We start from the raw sequence: 15,445 nt of genomic DNA on the forward strand, positions 1-15,445 counted from the left end.
TACTCGCGTTAAAGGGGTAGATATTATTTTAGATAATGATATCTGGACCAATGTTGCTCATCTTTCCCTTTTTGAAAATGCCATGCATGTGCCCAATGATTTTGGTGAGTTTAACAAAATTTTGGCATATCGCTCTTTTATGAGGAATCCTCAACAGCCTCTACCAAACCGGAGATATCTTCTAGTGGGAAATCTCAGAATGGAGGAGCGGGTACTTCATTATCTCATTGTCTGGCTGCTGTGTCCCAGAGGTACAAATCTTGCTCAATGTTTTGAGACTGATTTGATGATTATGTCCGACATCACTCAACATATCAACATCAATTGGGCAAGTCTCATCTCAGATACTATGGTCCGTGCCAAGAGGTATGACAGAGGTCATCTTCCATATCCTCTCCTTGTTTCATTGATCTGTATCTATAAAGGGGTTGATGTTACCGGAGAAAAATATCTCACTGTCTTACGTACCCATCAAATTGAAGAGTCCGCATTGCATCAAATGGGTTTTATAAGACAAGAAAACCTGTTTGTTCGTGCTGAAGACGATATTGCCCAAGAAGATGATGCATCAGCTGCAGAAGATGAAGATATCCCTATGCCTCATCCAACCAATGTTGCTGGACCATCAAATCCTCCACAAGAATATAGTCTAGAAAGTATTTCTAGACAAATTGAGGCCATGGCCACTATGCAACAAACAAGGATGGATGATATGATGGCATATCACAATCTTCGCTATGATGAGATTAATACTCATCTTAAGGAGATTGATGACAAAATCGCAAAACTATATGTCCCAGATAGTGATGATGATTAGGCATTTTTATGATTATATGTTTTTATTAGTGTGTGCCCTTTATATTTGCTTGTATGCTTGTATGCTTCTTTAAATTCAATAAAAATGTGTGTTATCTTATCTTAATATTTCTATGCATCATTGCTTTTATTAAGGGGGAGTATAGCTTCTAATATATTAAGGGGGAGCACTTATACATCACTTTTTAATAATGATCAAAAAGGGGGAGAAATAAAAGCCTTTTAAAATATTTTTTCTAAGTTCACTAACAATTTTTTCCTCCTTAAGTTGTTTTCTAAATACAGATTATTACCAAAAGCTTTAAATCAAGAAGGTTTTGATCATCATCAAAAAGGGGGAGATTGTTAGCAAAATGTGAAGATGAAGTTTTGATGATGTACAAATCAAGTCAAGAACAACCAAGACTCATGAAGAATGATCTTTTGAAGACTTGTAACCTTTTGTAATAATTGTATAAACATAGGAGAATTAGTAGTTTTATGTATGTATTCAAAAGTGATGTAAAAATAAATCAAAAGTAAAATTATGTGCAGTGTTAATCGATTAACAGAGGGTGTTAATCGATTAACGTTAATCGATTAACAGAGGGTGTTAATCGATTGTTCCAGAGACAAATGGAGAAGCACAGCATTTCGGTGTTAATCGATTAACAAGGGGTGTTAATCGATTAACGTTAATCGATTAACAAGGGCTGTTAATCGATTAACAAGGTGAACGTTTGAAAAACTAGCCGTTTTTAGAGCCGTTGAAGTATCCGTTGGGTTGTTAATCGATTAACCACTGTAGCTAATCGATTAACACTGTCAGAAAGTCTAAAAGCGAAAATGGAGGAGCCTTTGGATGAGTCTATAAATAGACTCTCATTTTCTCTCAAGAAAAACTCTTCCCTTGTGCTCAAATACTCTGAAACTCTTGAGAATTGTGTGCTCTTGCTCAGCTAAGGAAACTCTGTCTGTAGAGTTGGTGAAATACTGCTACGGTGATAGAGGAATAGCTGGTTCATCCTTGGTGTATCTAAGGAAGTGTTTGGAAGAGGAATTCATCCTTCGTGAAGTATTCGGAGGAAGTGTTTCATCCTTTGTGAAGATTCAAAGGAGGTGTTGTTTCATCTCTTGTGGCTTCAAGAGAGGTGTTTTCTAAACTTTTACAAATTGTATCTGTGTGATTGTAGTTTGTAATAGTTTTGTGATTAGTGAAGTGTTTATCTTGTTTTGAGATAAGCGACTGGACGTAGGATTGGTAAGATCCGAACCAGGATAAAATCATCTGTGCAAATTTCTCTCAACCTTACTCTACTTTATTGTCTTTATTATCTGCTAAGTAAGTTTAATTGAGTAGAAATTTTTAAGGCACACGTTTTTAGTAAGAACCAATTCACCCCCCCTCTTGGTTTGTTATTCCACGCTAACCATTCCGCTGCAGCCGCTCTGACAAAAAGTATAGCAGTAATAATAGAGCATAATTGATACAATTTCAATCATTAAACATAGTTAATTCTCTTATCATCTCAGAACATAGATACAACGGATAAGCATAAACATTCACAAAATATAAAGCAAGGTTTAAAGATAACACATATCCCAAAGTTTGGAATCTTCAAACCAATTTCAAAAATAAATCGATTTGATCACACTCATAATCAATTTATTGTTGTAGCATATTATTGACTTTCTAGTTTCATCTAGCCAGCAAGTAATTTTCCTACAAAACCTTTCATGGTCTTTCTAGATCAAGCATTTTAGAATCAGTAAAATACAGAGCATTATCACAGAGAATGTATGAGTATGCAAAGATATAAATGTAACAGTAAAATGTAATACATTTGCACAGAATCTTAGTGTAATCGATTTGAGTGCTATTTGTTTTACTCCATCACAGATATAATTTTTCATACACAGATTGAGTTAAACATAAACTCTGATTTCATTGAAATTTTAATCATGGATTACAATCAGATTGAACAAAACAAAGATGGCATATAAAGCTAGCAATACAAAAGAAACACAGAAAACAAAACACATCAAAACACATTAACCCCCTAATCTGAGTTAGACATATCCATGGAATCTTCTTCAAATGATTCTTCAGAACCTTCAGATGAGTTGTTCACTCTTTGCTGTTGGAGATTATTTATCTTCCCTTCAATCCTTGTAACTCTTTCAGTTAGATGCCTGAACTGATCTACAACAAACCGTTCAAATTTTGTCTTTGGAAAGTAATTTATGCGCTCTTCATTTTGTGTAGGTGTGGTTCCAGAGTTATGAACCAAGTCTACTTCATCTTTGAAGCGCCACCCTTTTTAAGTCTTCAAGACATGGTATTCCATTTAATTATATTTGTACAATTGCAAGAGCATTTCTCTTCACCCTCAACATTCACTCCTTGAAGAGTTAGAATTCTACTAATAAGCACTGTAGAAGGCAGATAATGAGCTTGACTAAGCCCAACTTCAATCATGTGGTCTTTTAATACCTCCACCTAGTTGGGGATATCATTCTTAATAACATGTAGTAGAAAGACATCTTTAGTCGTCATTTTGTCTTGTAGTAGCCTTCCTGGTAATATTACCCATGCAAGGATATGTGCTATCATTTTATCTTCCATGTTTAATCCTTAATGTATGTAGAACCGTTCAATTTTATACCATCCAGGAAATCTTAACCAGTTTCTGTAAACATCTCTCTTTCTCAACTACATATTTGTCTTAGAGTTGCGTAGATGGGAGAATAGTCCCTCAGCTTTCAGACTGATTAGTTGCAGCCAGACATCATTGTCAATATAGATGTTGATGCCTTTTACCCTTGACTGAATGTCTCCATTAATGCTTTTCAATTTATTATAAAATACTCTCACAAGGTTGGGGTACCAGTCACCTTTCATTTGTACCGGTGTAGGGAGTCCCTGAGTTTCAATCCATTCTGGGAGTTGAAAACCCTCTTTTTCAAATAAGTCAAGCTTCAGGTGGTTATGCGGTACAACAATCTTGATTCTCTTCCCTTTGAGAAATATTTCACGTGTTTCATTATCATTGATCCATCCCGAAGGATCAACACCTCTTGCATCAACAATGGCCTTTTCTCTGTTACCAGAGTGGTGTGATGAAGAAGCCATCTGATTTTTGAGTTCTGGATAATATTTCTCAATACTAGGGTTTCAAACAGAGCAAGGACTCAAACACACTTAATGCGTACATAGCTTTTAAACATAACACTTGTAAGGGCGCGAATCAACGTCACACATAATCAAGCCCATTTAAATTTTCAGACTTAGAAAATCCATAGTAGAGATTATTAATCGATTTCATTAAAGACATAGTCACCTAGTGTATGACATAGTGTTGCCAAAAACAGAGAAACACATTCATAGAGTATAATCGACTCATTTAAGAGTAGCTCTGTAAAGCCTTGGTTGTAATACTCTGATCATTATAGTGAATTACTCTCCGATCTAAGATTGATTGGGAGGGTGATTGGATGTAGGAATTGAGGTCGAACCAGTATAAAAATTGTGTTTGTTTTTCTCTCCTTTATCTCTTTACATTTTCATTGTCATTGCATATACACATACTGTTTCATTGCACACATATTTGCGTATTACACAAGAAAGATTTCAAGAACATTATAGTTTGCGAGAAAGATTTAAAAAGTGCAAGTTTTTATAAAACACCAATTCACCCCCCTCTTGTTTTTGAGCAACAAAGTCCATCAATTCTAACAATTGGCACCAAAGTTTGTTTTCAAAAGTTATTTAAAAAATAAATCGATTACTCTCTTTGTATAATGATTACTCGATCTTGAAATGGCCTCTATTTCTCCAATACTAAGGAAGAGTGAAGTTGTTATTGACTGTGTTCATCTTACTTGCAATGGTAAATGTATCTCTATCACTAATGGGTTTTATGAGTCTTTTGAAACAGGATTATTCTGAAGTTCATTCCAAGGAAGGAAAATTGGTATCAACAGTCTGGAATCTAGAATAGAAAGAGTAGATTTGGAGGCAGAAAGATTCACTAGGTTCCTAAATAAGAAGAAGGCAAATGTAAATTAAAGTGATGATAGAAAGAAGAACAAAGACGGGGATTTACCAAGTACTGATCTCATTATGATGGCCAAGTCTGAAACAACAAAAACTAGTCTAGAACTAGAAGCAAAGGAATATATGTGATATATGGACATCGCGTGTTCACGTCACATGACAAGGGATCCAACAAAATTCACAAGCCTCTCTCACAGGACAACCGGTCATGTCACTTACGGTGATAACAACAAGGGTAAAATTATTAGTATTGGTAAAATTCAAACACCCTCAGCATATGAAATTGAGAATTTATTGTTTGTTGAAGGTTTAAAACATAATATGCTTAGTATTAGTCAATTGTGTGACAAAGGGCTGAAGATAACGTTTGAACCAAACTATTGTTTGATAAGCAATGGGTCAACAAATGAACTGTTATTAATTAGAAAGAGATACAACAACATTTATATGATTGATTTTAGAAAAACATCATTTAAGTTTGTTGTATGCTTACTATCTAAAGAGGATGATGCATGGTTATGGCACAAAGATTAGCTCACATTAATATGGGTCAGTTAAATAAACTTGTGTCTAAGAATCTTGTTATTGGGCTTCGAAAAATACGTTATGCCTTTGATACATTGTGTGACGCTTGTCAAAAAGGGAAGCAAACAAGGACGTCCTATAAAAAAAAAGGAGGTCTACCTCTTGAATTGTTACATATGGACTTTTTGGTCCCTCAAGAGTTAGAAGTCTTCGAGGAAATCTGTATGGCTTGGTGATTGTTGATGATTATTCTCGTTATACATGGGCTTTCTTTATTTCTGCCAAACGTGAAACTTTTTGGGTCTTCAAGAAGTTTGCAGCCATGATTCAAAATGAAAAGGAACTCAAAAGCAAGTCTATGAGGAGTGATCATGGCAAGGAATTTAAGAATGAGGTGTTTGAAGACTACTGTGCAGAAATAAGCAGAATGGAGTTGTTGAAAGGAAGAATAGAGTTTTGGAAGAGCGTGCAAGAAAAATGTTGGATGAGAAAGATCTGCCAAAATATTTTTGGGCATATGCAATTAGCACAACATGTTATGTGCTCAACCAGACTATAATTGAATCATGTTGAAACTCACTCCCTATGAGTTGTTCAAGGGAAGGAAGCCAAACATCACAATCATAAGAATACTTCTAGCCATTGCTTCGGTGATGAGATTTAAATTGTATGAAATGGATGTAAAGAGCGCATTTTTGAATAGGTACATTAAGGAAGAAGTATTCATTAAACAACCTCCTAGTTTTCAAGATTATGAGTATCTAGATCATGTGTTCAAATTGAAAAAGGCTCTATATGGATTGAAACAAGTGCCAAGGTCATGGTATGAACGACTAAGTTAGTTCTTAATCAAGAAAGAATTCCTAAGGGGTAAAGTTGATTCAACCCTCTTTATAAAAAATTCTGAAAAAGAAAATTGTTTGTACAAATTTATGTTGATGATATTATTTTTGGTTCAACTAATCCCATGTTATGCAAAGAATTTTCCAAGACCATGTAGGATGAGTTTGAGATGTCCATGATGGAGAACTCACATATTTTCTAGGACTTCAAGTGAAACAAGATGACAGTGGCATTTTTATTCATTAATCCAAGTACTGTACAAACTTGTTGAAAAAGTACAAAATACAAGAATGCAAGGAAGCTGCCACACTAATGGCAACCAATTGTTATCTTAATCTAGATGAAAAAGGTAATTCTGTAGACCAAAAGCTCTATAGAGGTATGATCGGATCTTTATTATACTTAACTGCTAGTAGACCAGACATCATGCCTAGTGTTTGTCTTTGTGCTAGATTTCAATCAAAACCAAAGGAATCACATCTAACATCTGTGAAAATATTTTAAAGTATCTAAAGGGAACCAAAAATCTTGGATTGTGGTATCCTAATGGTTCGAACATTTTTCTAGAAGGATATAATGATTCAGACTTTGGTGGTTGTAAATTAGACAAGAAAAGCACTAGTGGCACGTCATCTATTAGGTTGCTTTCTAATTTCTTGGCATTCAAAGAAACAGGCTTGTGTGGCATTGTCCACAACAAAAGCCGAGTACATTGCAGCTGGAAGTTGTTGTGCTTAGTCTCTTTGGATCAAGAGCCAACTAGAAGACTATGGTAAATCCCTAAATCATATTCCTCTGAAGTGTGACAATACAAGTGCTATAAATTTAACTAAGAATCTTGTGCTTCATTCCAAGACTAAGCATATTGAAATAAGGCACCACTTCATAAAAGATCAGATCCTTAAAGGTGAGATCAAAATTGAATATGTGGATACCTTACATCAATGGGCTGACATTTTTACAAAACCTCTGAATAAAGAGAGATTTTATACAATAAGGAATGAACTGGGAATTCTAGATCACAATAGTGTTAAATAGCATTGAATCAAATTTTATCAATTGTATGATAACAATTCAACTGTTCATGGTTACATCATTACAATTGCACATTCATACTTAATCTGTGTTAATGATTCTTTCTCAGTTATACTGAATATGATCTAATGCTTTATCTAGATGAGATGAAAGGATTATGCAGGTGATATCAGTCGATTGATTGTACACTGACTTAAAAAGAAAATTCAACAATACTCTGTTGCATTGAATCGATTACAGGAGAGATAAAATCGATTGTGTTTCACAAAGTTTGGTTTTAAGTATCTAACCATCAAATTACTTACAATGAGTCATTGTTTTATGATCATATTTGTGAGAATTAATCATAAATCTTAATGGTTTTAATCCCCTATGTATCAAATTGAGATTATGAATGGTTAAAATTGTCTCTGATACACTAGTACAAAAACATCGTATAACGTTGGTGTTTTTGGGCCTTTCACGTCGAATTCGAGGTCGACGTCATATCAGGAGACGTAAATTTACGTCGAACATAGAACAGTTTGACGTTCAGAGTAAATGTCGAATATTTTCAATATTCGACGTTAATAATTGTTTTTTTGTTTTTTTAAATTAATTGTGATCCTTTTTTACAGCTCTTGGAGACCTGAAAAAGCAGAAAAATAACAAATTTCAGTTTTTAATATTTTATAAAACATGAACTATGAACATATAGTGTAGTATCAACAACAAACAACAATAACAAACAACAAACAAGTTCAATCAAACAACAACAACAAACAGGTTCAACCAAACAACAACAACAAACAAATTCAACAAAAAAAATAACAACAAATAAGTTTTTCAAAACGAAAATGAAAACTAACCGTCAAAAAGTGGGTTTGTCAGAATAAAGTGTTGCCACCAGTGAGAGAGATAGCAGAACGCGCCTATAAAGGACAAGAACACGAAAATAATTGGTCAAAACAAAGGAAAATAATACCTAAAGTAGTTAATCAACATGCATTTGATAATACATACTCTGTAATATCTCTATCATACAACTCTGATACTGAAATAAGATATGCATAATGATAGGGGGAGTTTCGTATTCTGTTATATAATCTGGTCACATGTTAAAGTAGAAAGAATTTTGAATCATGTGAAGTGAGTTTTGCTAACAAGGGGAGCGTCATTTTTTTTCTATTTATATATATTGATGCATCTCTATAATGTCTCAATATCTCTGACTTTTCAATTATTTTGTCTTATGAATCCTTTTTTGCTAATGCCCAAAGGGGGAGAAATAATTGAACTTGTATGAGATAGTTGAATGTAATGACATATATCAATGTGAAACAATTTTTGTAAGCTTGATGTATAAGCTTATTATTATAAGAAGAGAGAAGAGAGAGATTGTGTTAGATTGAATTGTATTCAATATATATCCTTTCTGTTAGAGTAATCATCTAAAGAATTGTAAGTAATAAAGACTTATTGATTAACTCAATTGAGTTAAAGAATTACTAGACAACGTATCAAGTGGATATAAGGGTTTTTGTTGATAGGGTGAGCACATGTGATAGCTGAACCCAATCCCTGTTATGTTGGTTTTTGATGATGACAACACACTGATAATAACAACACATGAATGTTAATCACAACAGAAAGGAGTTTTTGTGTGTTATATCAATGCATATGCTGATTTGAAATTGCATAAAATGTGTGTAAATGAATATGTTGAACATACTAATGTGACTACATACTATCGTGTTTATGATGTGATTATATTTGTGTATGCACAATGTATGATTCTATCTTATGAATACCACATGCACAAAAAGCTTATCTGAATGACAAAATCGATTACAGTGTTGTAGTAATCAACTAAGGTCATCAGACAACTTATGGTTTTGAACTGTGGCAAAACAACTAGTTTAAATTGATTACATTAGTTATTGAATCATTAAAACTCGTGTGTTTGCATATATCTTTTTCAAATGTGTTGTGATGAGTCCTTAGAAATAAATTTTTTCAAAATTCTGTTAAGTGTTGAATCTTAATCGATTACATGCTTTATGTATTCAATTAAGTATGTTATGTTTGAAAACTGATTTCTTGCTAGTCATAACTGCTATAACAGTCATTTTTTTAAATGTGTTTGATCAGAATTGAATGAAAATCGATTACATTAATTGTGTATTCAATTGAGAGCTAAGTTTGTTGTAATTCTGTTACATCTGTGTAATGTAACCGATTACATGAGTTTAGTAATCGATTGCTTTGCGTCAGGACTAATATAAACTATATATTGACGCATTGTTTGAAAATCTGTAACGATTGATCATACTTACATTTTCATATATGATTAATTTCATTTTGAGGTTTAACAGATTACTCAAAAGCTCCAAGAATCAAGAACGAGAAGAATTTGATCATCTTGAAGCATTCTTGAGAAGCAATTGACTAGACTACATTGACTGATCGCTTTAGCACATCTGAAGGTACATTTTGATTGATCAGGAGAGAATACTTGCAATATTTAATTTGTTGTTTCCCTGGATGTGCACATCAGGAGGAAGAGTGAGGAGCTCAAGACTTTGAGAGGGGTTTCTCAAAGGGTTTTCTACAACAAGGACGGGTGGTTCTCTGTTTGCAGGTGTTGTTGTTTCTATATTTGATTGAGAGTTTGTGAGGTGTTTACATTTGAGAGTTGCCTTGTAAAGCCTTGGTTGTAATACTCTGATCATTATAGTGAATTACTCTCCGATCTAAGGTTGATTGGGAGGGTGACTAGATGTAAGCATTGAGGCCGAACCAGTATAAAAATTGTGTTTGTTTTTCTCTCCTTTATCTCTTTACATTTTCATTATCAATGCATATACACGTACTGTTTCATTGCACACATATTTGCGTACTGCACAAGAAAGATTTCAAGAACCTTATAGTTTGCGAAAAAGATTTAAAAAATGTAAGTTTTTATAAAACACCAATTCACCCCCCCCCCCCCCAATGTAAGTCCATCAATTCCAACAATTTTCTAGTGGAAACTAGGAGTGGGTGAAACTCAACTAGTCAGGGTAACAGAGGTTCTTCGTTGACTAGGGATACCAGAGTAGTGAAGAATATTACACAACCAGGAATGAGTGAAACTCAAACTAGTCACGGTAACAAAGGTTATTCGTTGATTAGGGATACTAGAAGTGGTGAAACTCAACTAGCTAGGGTAATAGAGATTATTTGTTGACTAGGGATACCAAGAGTGGTAAAGAATACTACACAACTAGGAGTGGGTGAAACTCAGTCAATGACACAATAACAGTGGTTATTGCGTTGACAACAACAATCAAGAGTGGTTAAACTCAACTAGACAATGTATCAAGAACATACTCGGAGCGTCTAGGGATACCAAGAGTGGATGAAACTCAACTAGTCAGGGTAATAATGGTTATTCATTGACTAGGGATAATAGGAGTGGTGAGAATACTCATATGTACTTCATTGAATATTTAACGAAACCCTCTAAGTTATCTTATAGGAGAATTGGATGTAGCTCAATTAAGTGAACCAGTATAAAATATCTTTTGTTAAGCTCTAATTTATAAGTTACCATTCTATCCGAAACACTATCCCTCATCATACACGTCTTCAACATGCGCCACCTATTTTAAGAATCAGTCCTTCCTAAACATTAGAAGGTTAATCTAAAACTAGAATTATAAATGCATTCATCATAATAACATTTATGAAATACGTTTCAAGAAGCTTATGAGGATCATCCAAATCATGATCTATCTATCAGTCTCGAAAAGAATGTTGAGAAACATTATTCAACCCCCTTCTAGTGTTTCCCGATCTTCAGTTTCTTGTGGTGGCCAAGCTAATGAGTGTAAGACAAAGTTACTTGTTGAGTATTTTGAGAACTATGGATCACTAGTGCAAAAATCACCTTTTATGACGGATAAAATTGACATATTATGACGGGTGGACTAGGGACATAGTTTTGGGCGTTTTAATAAGTCTGCGCATTTTATGACGTAGCAGAAAATTACGTCATAATAGGTTTAACATATTATGACGTAATTTCTGTCACCAATCATAATACGTCTAGTTTATTATGACCTCGATATTTTTACCAATCGTAATATGTTGAATGTATTATGACAAACAATTTTTCACCTAACATAATATATGGTGTTCAGAATCAACCTATTATCACGTACATTATTATGTACGTCATAAAAAATTGTTTTTAAAAGAAAAATTCATTATTACATTTGATATCGAATCAATTTATAATCAAAATAGCTTTAAACGGACAAATTCAATTGAACTAACATAATAGAATTCATTTCAGACATTAAATTGTCTAATAATACTTAATACATTATTTATCCATCAAACTATATATTACTACTAAATGGTAGCCATGTTTCTACTGACACTTAAAATAAAAGAACACCCTGCAACCTTGAATGAGCTTCCAAAGACCTACAAAAGGTAGACATTCGTTACATCATAATAATCATATAGGAAGGAAACAAAATAGAAAGGAAAACTTACCCCTCTAATATTTTTTCATGGACAATGTGTTAGCTTTTTTATGCAAGGAACATAAGAGAACGATCAGGAATAATAAATAGCAATTGCCAATGACCCTTACAAGTTAGAATAATATTAATTAAAAAACATTTAAATTAGTTATAAGAATTAAAAAATTGTGTACTTACTTATGCAAGTAAGGTGATAAATAGACCTCTTTACCCATTTTTTCAAATATATCTATTAAGTATTTTTGCAAATCATACAATTACACATAACTATGATTCTTGTCTTTGGTCATGCCAGGAGAAACCAACACAGGCCCAAGTAGGAAAAGCGGGTGAGATAAAAAGATTACCAAAACCAGCTTTACGATTCATTGAACAAACTGATCTTTCCAAAAAAATAGGTTTTTAAGATATAGAAAAGTGGCTTCATTTGATTAAGGTAAACAACCCCACCAAATAAGAATAACCTTTTGACGCAATATATCAAGTTCAGGAATAAACGGTGGAAACCTCACCCAAGCATGGGTCAAGGTAAGGGACAATCTAGACAAGCTGGGCAATCAGGACAATTTAATAGGCCACAACAACAACCATCATTATGGCAACATATGTCTACACTCACTGAAAAACATACAAAGTTGGAAGAAACTCTTAATCAGTTTATGCAGGTAACCATCTCCAATCATAGCAACACTCAAGCAACCCTTAGAAGTATGGAGATGCAAATCGGACAGTTAACTAAGAAGTTGGAAGAAAGGCCTCATAAGAGTTTTGGGGCTAATACTGAGGTTAACCCTAAAGAAGAGTGTAGAGTCCTAGTGAGTGTAGATGCTGAAAGAGTTGAGTTAGAGAAAAAAGAAGAGAAAGAAGAGAGAAAGGAACACAAAGAAAAAAGAGTAGAGGAAAAAGAAAAGAGAATAGAGAGAAAAGAAAAAGAAGAGAGAGAAGAGATAACAATTGAAGATATTCTTCCTTTTCCAACAGATTATGAGAGATTAGAGAAAGAGAGACAATTTGGGCATTTTACTGAAATATTCAAACAATTGGAGGGTGATTTACCTTTGAAGGAGATATTGCAACAAATTGCAAATTATACAAAACCCATGGAACAAGTCTCCACAAAGAAAAGACATAGAGAAGAGGAGACAAATAATTACAAAGCGGTCAAGAAGAAGCTACTCCCTCCAAAAGAGAAAGATCTAGGAAGTTTCACCATTCCATGTGTCATAGAAAAGAAAAAGGTAAATAAAGCCCTACTTGATTTAGGGTCAAGCGTTAATTTAATGCCTTATTCTTTACTTGAACAAATGGGTGATCTTAAAGTCAAACCTATAAAGATGAATTTGTTAATGGCGGATGGCTCTTCAAAGAATCCGTATGGTATAACAGAGGATGTTATGGTTTGTGTTGGAGAACTAAAATTCTTGGTGGACTTTGTGGTGATTGAGATGAAGGATGAAAGGGTTCCTATTATTCTTGGAAGGCCGTTTATGGAAACGGCTAAAGTCATCATTGATGTAGATGAAGGAATAGTGGTGTTTCAAGATCGAGGAAAAAATGAGGTTATTGATGTCTTCAAAGAGGAACAACAAACAGAGACTAGTTATAAAGCTACATGTCAGGATGTACCCATGACTAGTTCTACAAATTCAAAGCCAAGCTTCAAAGGTAAAAATTGTTTTTTGTTTCAAGATAAGGAAGAAGAACAAGATAACAAAGGAAGGACGATTCATGATGATTTAAGGCAAACACAACCCAAACCTGGTAAACATGTGAGATTCAAAAACAGGTTGTGGATTGTTAAAGACTATAAGGAAGATGAAGTGATAGAACTTGAGTCTCCACATTCAAGAAGAGTCAAAGAGGTGGACCGGAAGTAGCTAATTAGTTGGTGTGATGATAGAAAGAAAGACACCAATATTGAAGATGGAACATGAGCTTTACTGGGTCAAGCTAGTGACGTTAAAAGAGCACTTTTCTGGGAGGCACCCTAGTACTTTAAGAACATTATTTTAATTTTTGATATTTGTTGTAAATTTTGGACATTACTTTTATGTTGAAACTTTTTGGGGTTAGCATATACTGATGGATGCTAGGTGGATAAGTATCTACTGAAGGATACTAGGTTTATTAATAGGTTTGTTACACCTACTGATGGGTGTTGGTAAGGTAAAATTGCACCTACTGATAGGTGTTGGTGGATTTTGGGTCAGGCTCGTGACGTTAAACAAGCGCTACCTGGGAGGCAAGCCAGTTGATTTACTATATTTTGTTTGTTTATTTTGATTCTGCTTTAGTTGAATGATAGGGATTGAATGTATGAGTAATTGAGAACTTAAATGCATGAAGTGAGTGAGAGGCATGAGTGGAAGGCACCTAGGGTAAGCTAGGAAGAAAGAAAAACATTTCACGCAGGTGCCGCTCAGCAGAAATTTCTGCTGAGTGGTAATTATGCAGAATGGTTTTTTCGGGTTGCCCTTAGCGGGACCTGAGCCCATTAGGGTATTTTTACATCCTAGGGCGCGATTTTGTTTTCATTCTCAGATTTCTTTCCTCTCTCACACTTCTGAACACTTTTCTAAGAGTTCTATACATCTTTCCCTTCATTCCCCTTTACAAAATCCCTCTTCCACTCACTTTCTCACTAGTTTTCCATTTAAGTTTGGGGTTTAGAGAGAGCATTGTTTTTGGGGCTGAGTTCTTCATATTTGTAAAGCATTTTCTACTCATCTAGCATCTCCACCCAAGTAAGTCAAGCATTTTTCATTCTAGGGTTCTTGAAAGTATGAATTGGTATGAATTTGGATGTTCAAAGCATGATTTTTTTAGGGATTTTGAGTTCTATACATGATTTGATGAATTAATTGATGATTGAACCGATTAAAATGCTTGATTTTGGTCTGGAAGTATGAAAATTGCATGTGGGTGGAGTTAGGAAGCATTAAAAATGGATTTTTCAAAATCTGCAGAATCTGCGCTTAGTAGAAATTTCCCCTAAGCGCGATTCTGCCAGACTTGGTTTTTGGCTTTCTTTTCTTGTTGGCTTGGTGCACTGGTTGCGCTGAGGGGTTCTTTTGACCATCAGTGGTGGTTTAGCATGGTTTTAGGGTGTTGTTTATGGATTACTAATGATTAACATGTTTTGTGGTTTTGTAATTTGTGTTTGATGTAGGGATGTCATCCTCTTCAGGCAAAAGATTGAAGACCACAGCCTCCAAGAGGAAAGACAAGGAACCTGAACAACCTCATTCTAATAGGTTCCTATCTCGCAAACATGAGAAGAATTTTAAGATTGTTCAAGATAGGAGACTCCTAATGGAGAAGAAAGCTGGAATGATACCTAACATTGCTCCTCAGTTTGGAGAGCAATTGATGGGAAGAAACTCGAGGAGATTGGCCACATACCCTACACAAGCCAATATAGTAGTGGTAAAGGAATTTTACACCACCGCAAGGAGGTTGGGTGATCATCCGGCTGAGGATTACCTAAGCTATGTTAGAGGTCACGCTATTAGGTATGATCCTAACTCTATCAATAGCTTTTTGGGTACTGAATGGGTTGGAGAGCAGTGCCAATTTGCTCTCTGTATGGAGGAAGGCACTGATTTTAATGATGTGGAGAGTGTTCTATGTGTACCTGGAGGATCCTTCCAAAGGAACAGAAATGGTGCAGTGGTGA

The sequence above is a fragment of the Vigna angularis genome, chromosome 6 (assembly GCF_016808095.1).
Source record: "Vigna angularis cultivar LongXiaoDou No.4 chromosome 6, ASM1680809v1, whole genome shotgun sequence".
Lineage (NCBI taxonomy): Eukaryota > Viridiplantae > Streptophyta > Magnoliopsida > Fabales > Fabaceae > Vigna > Vigna angularis.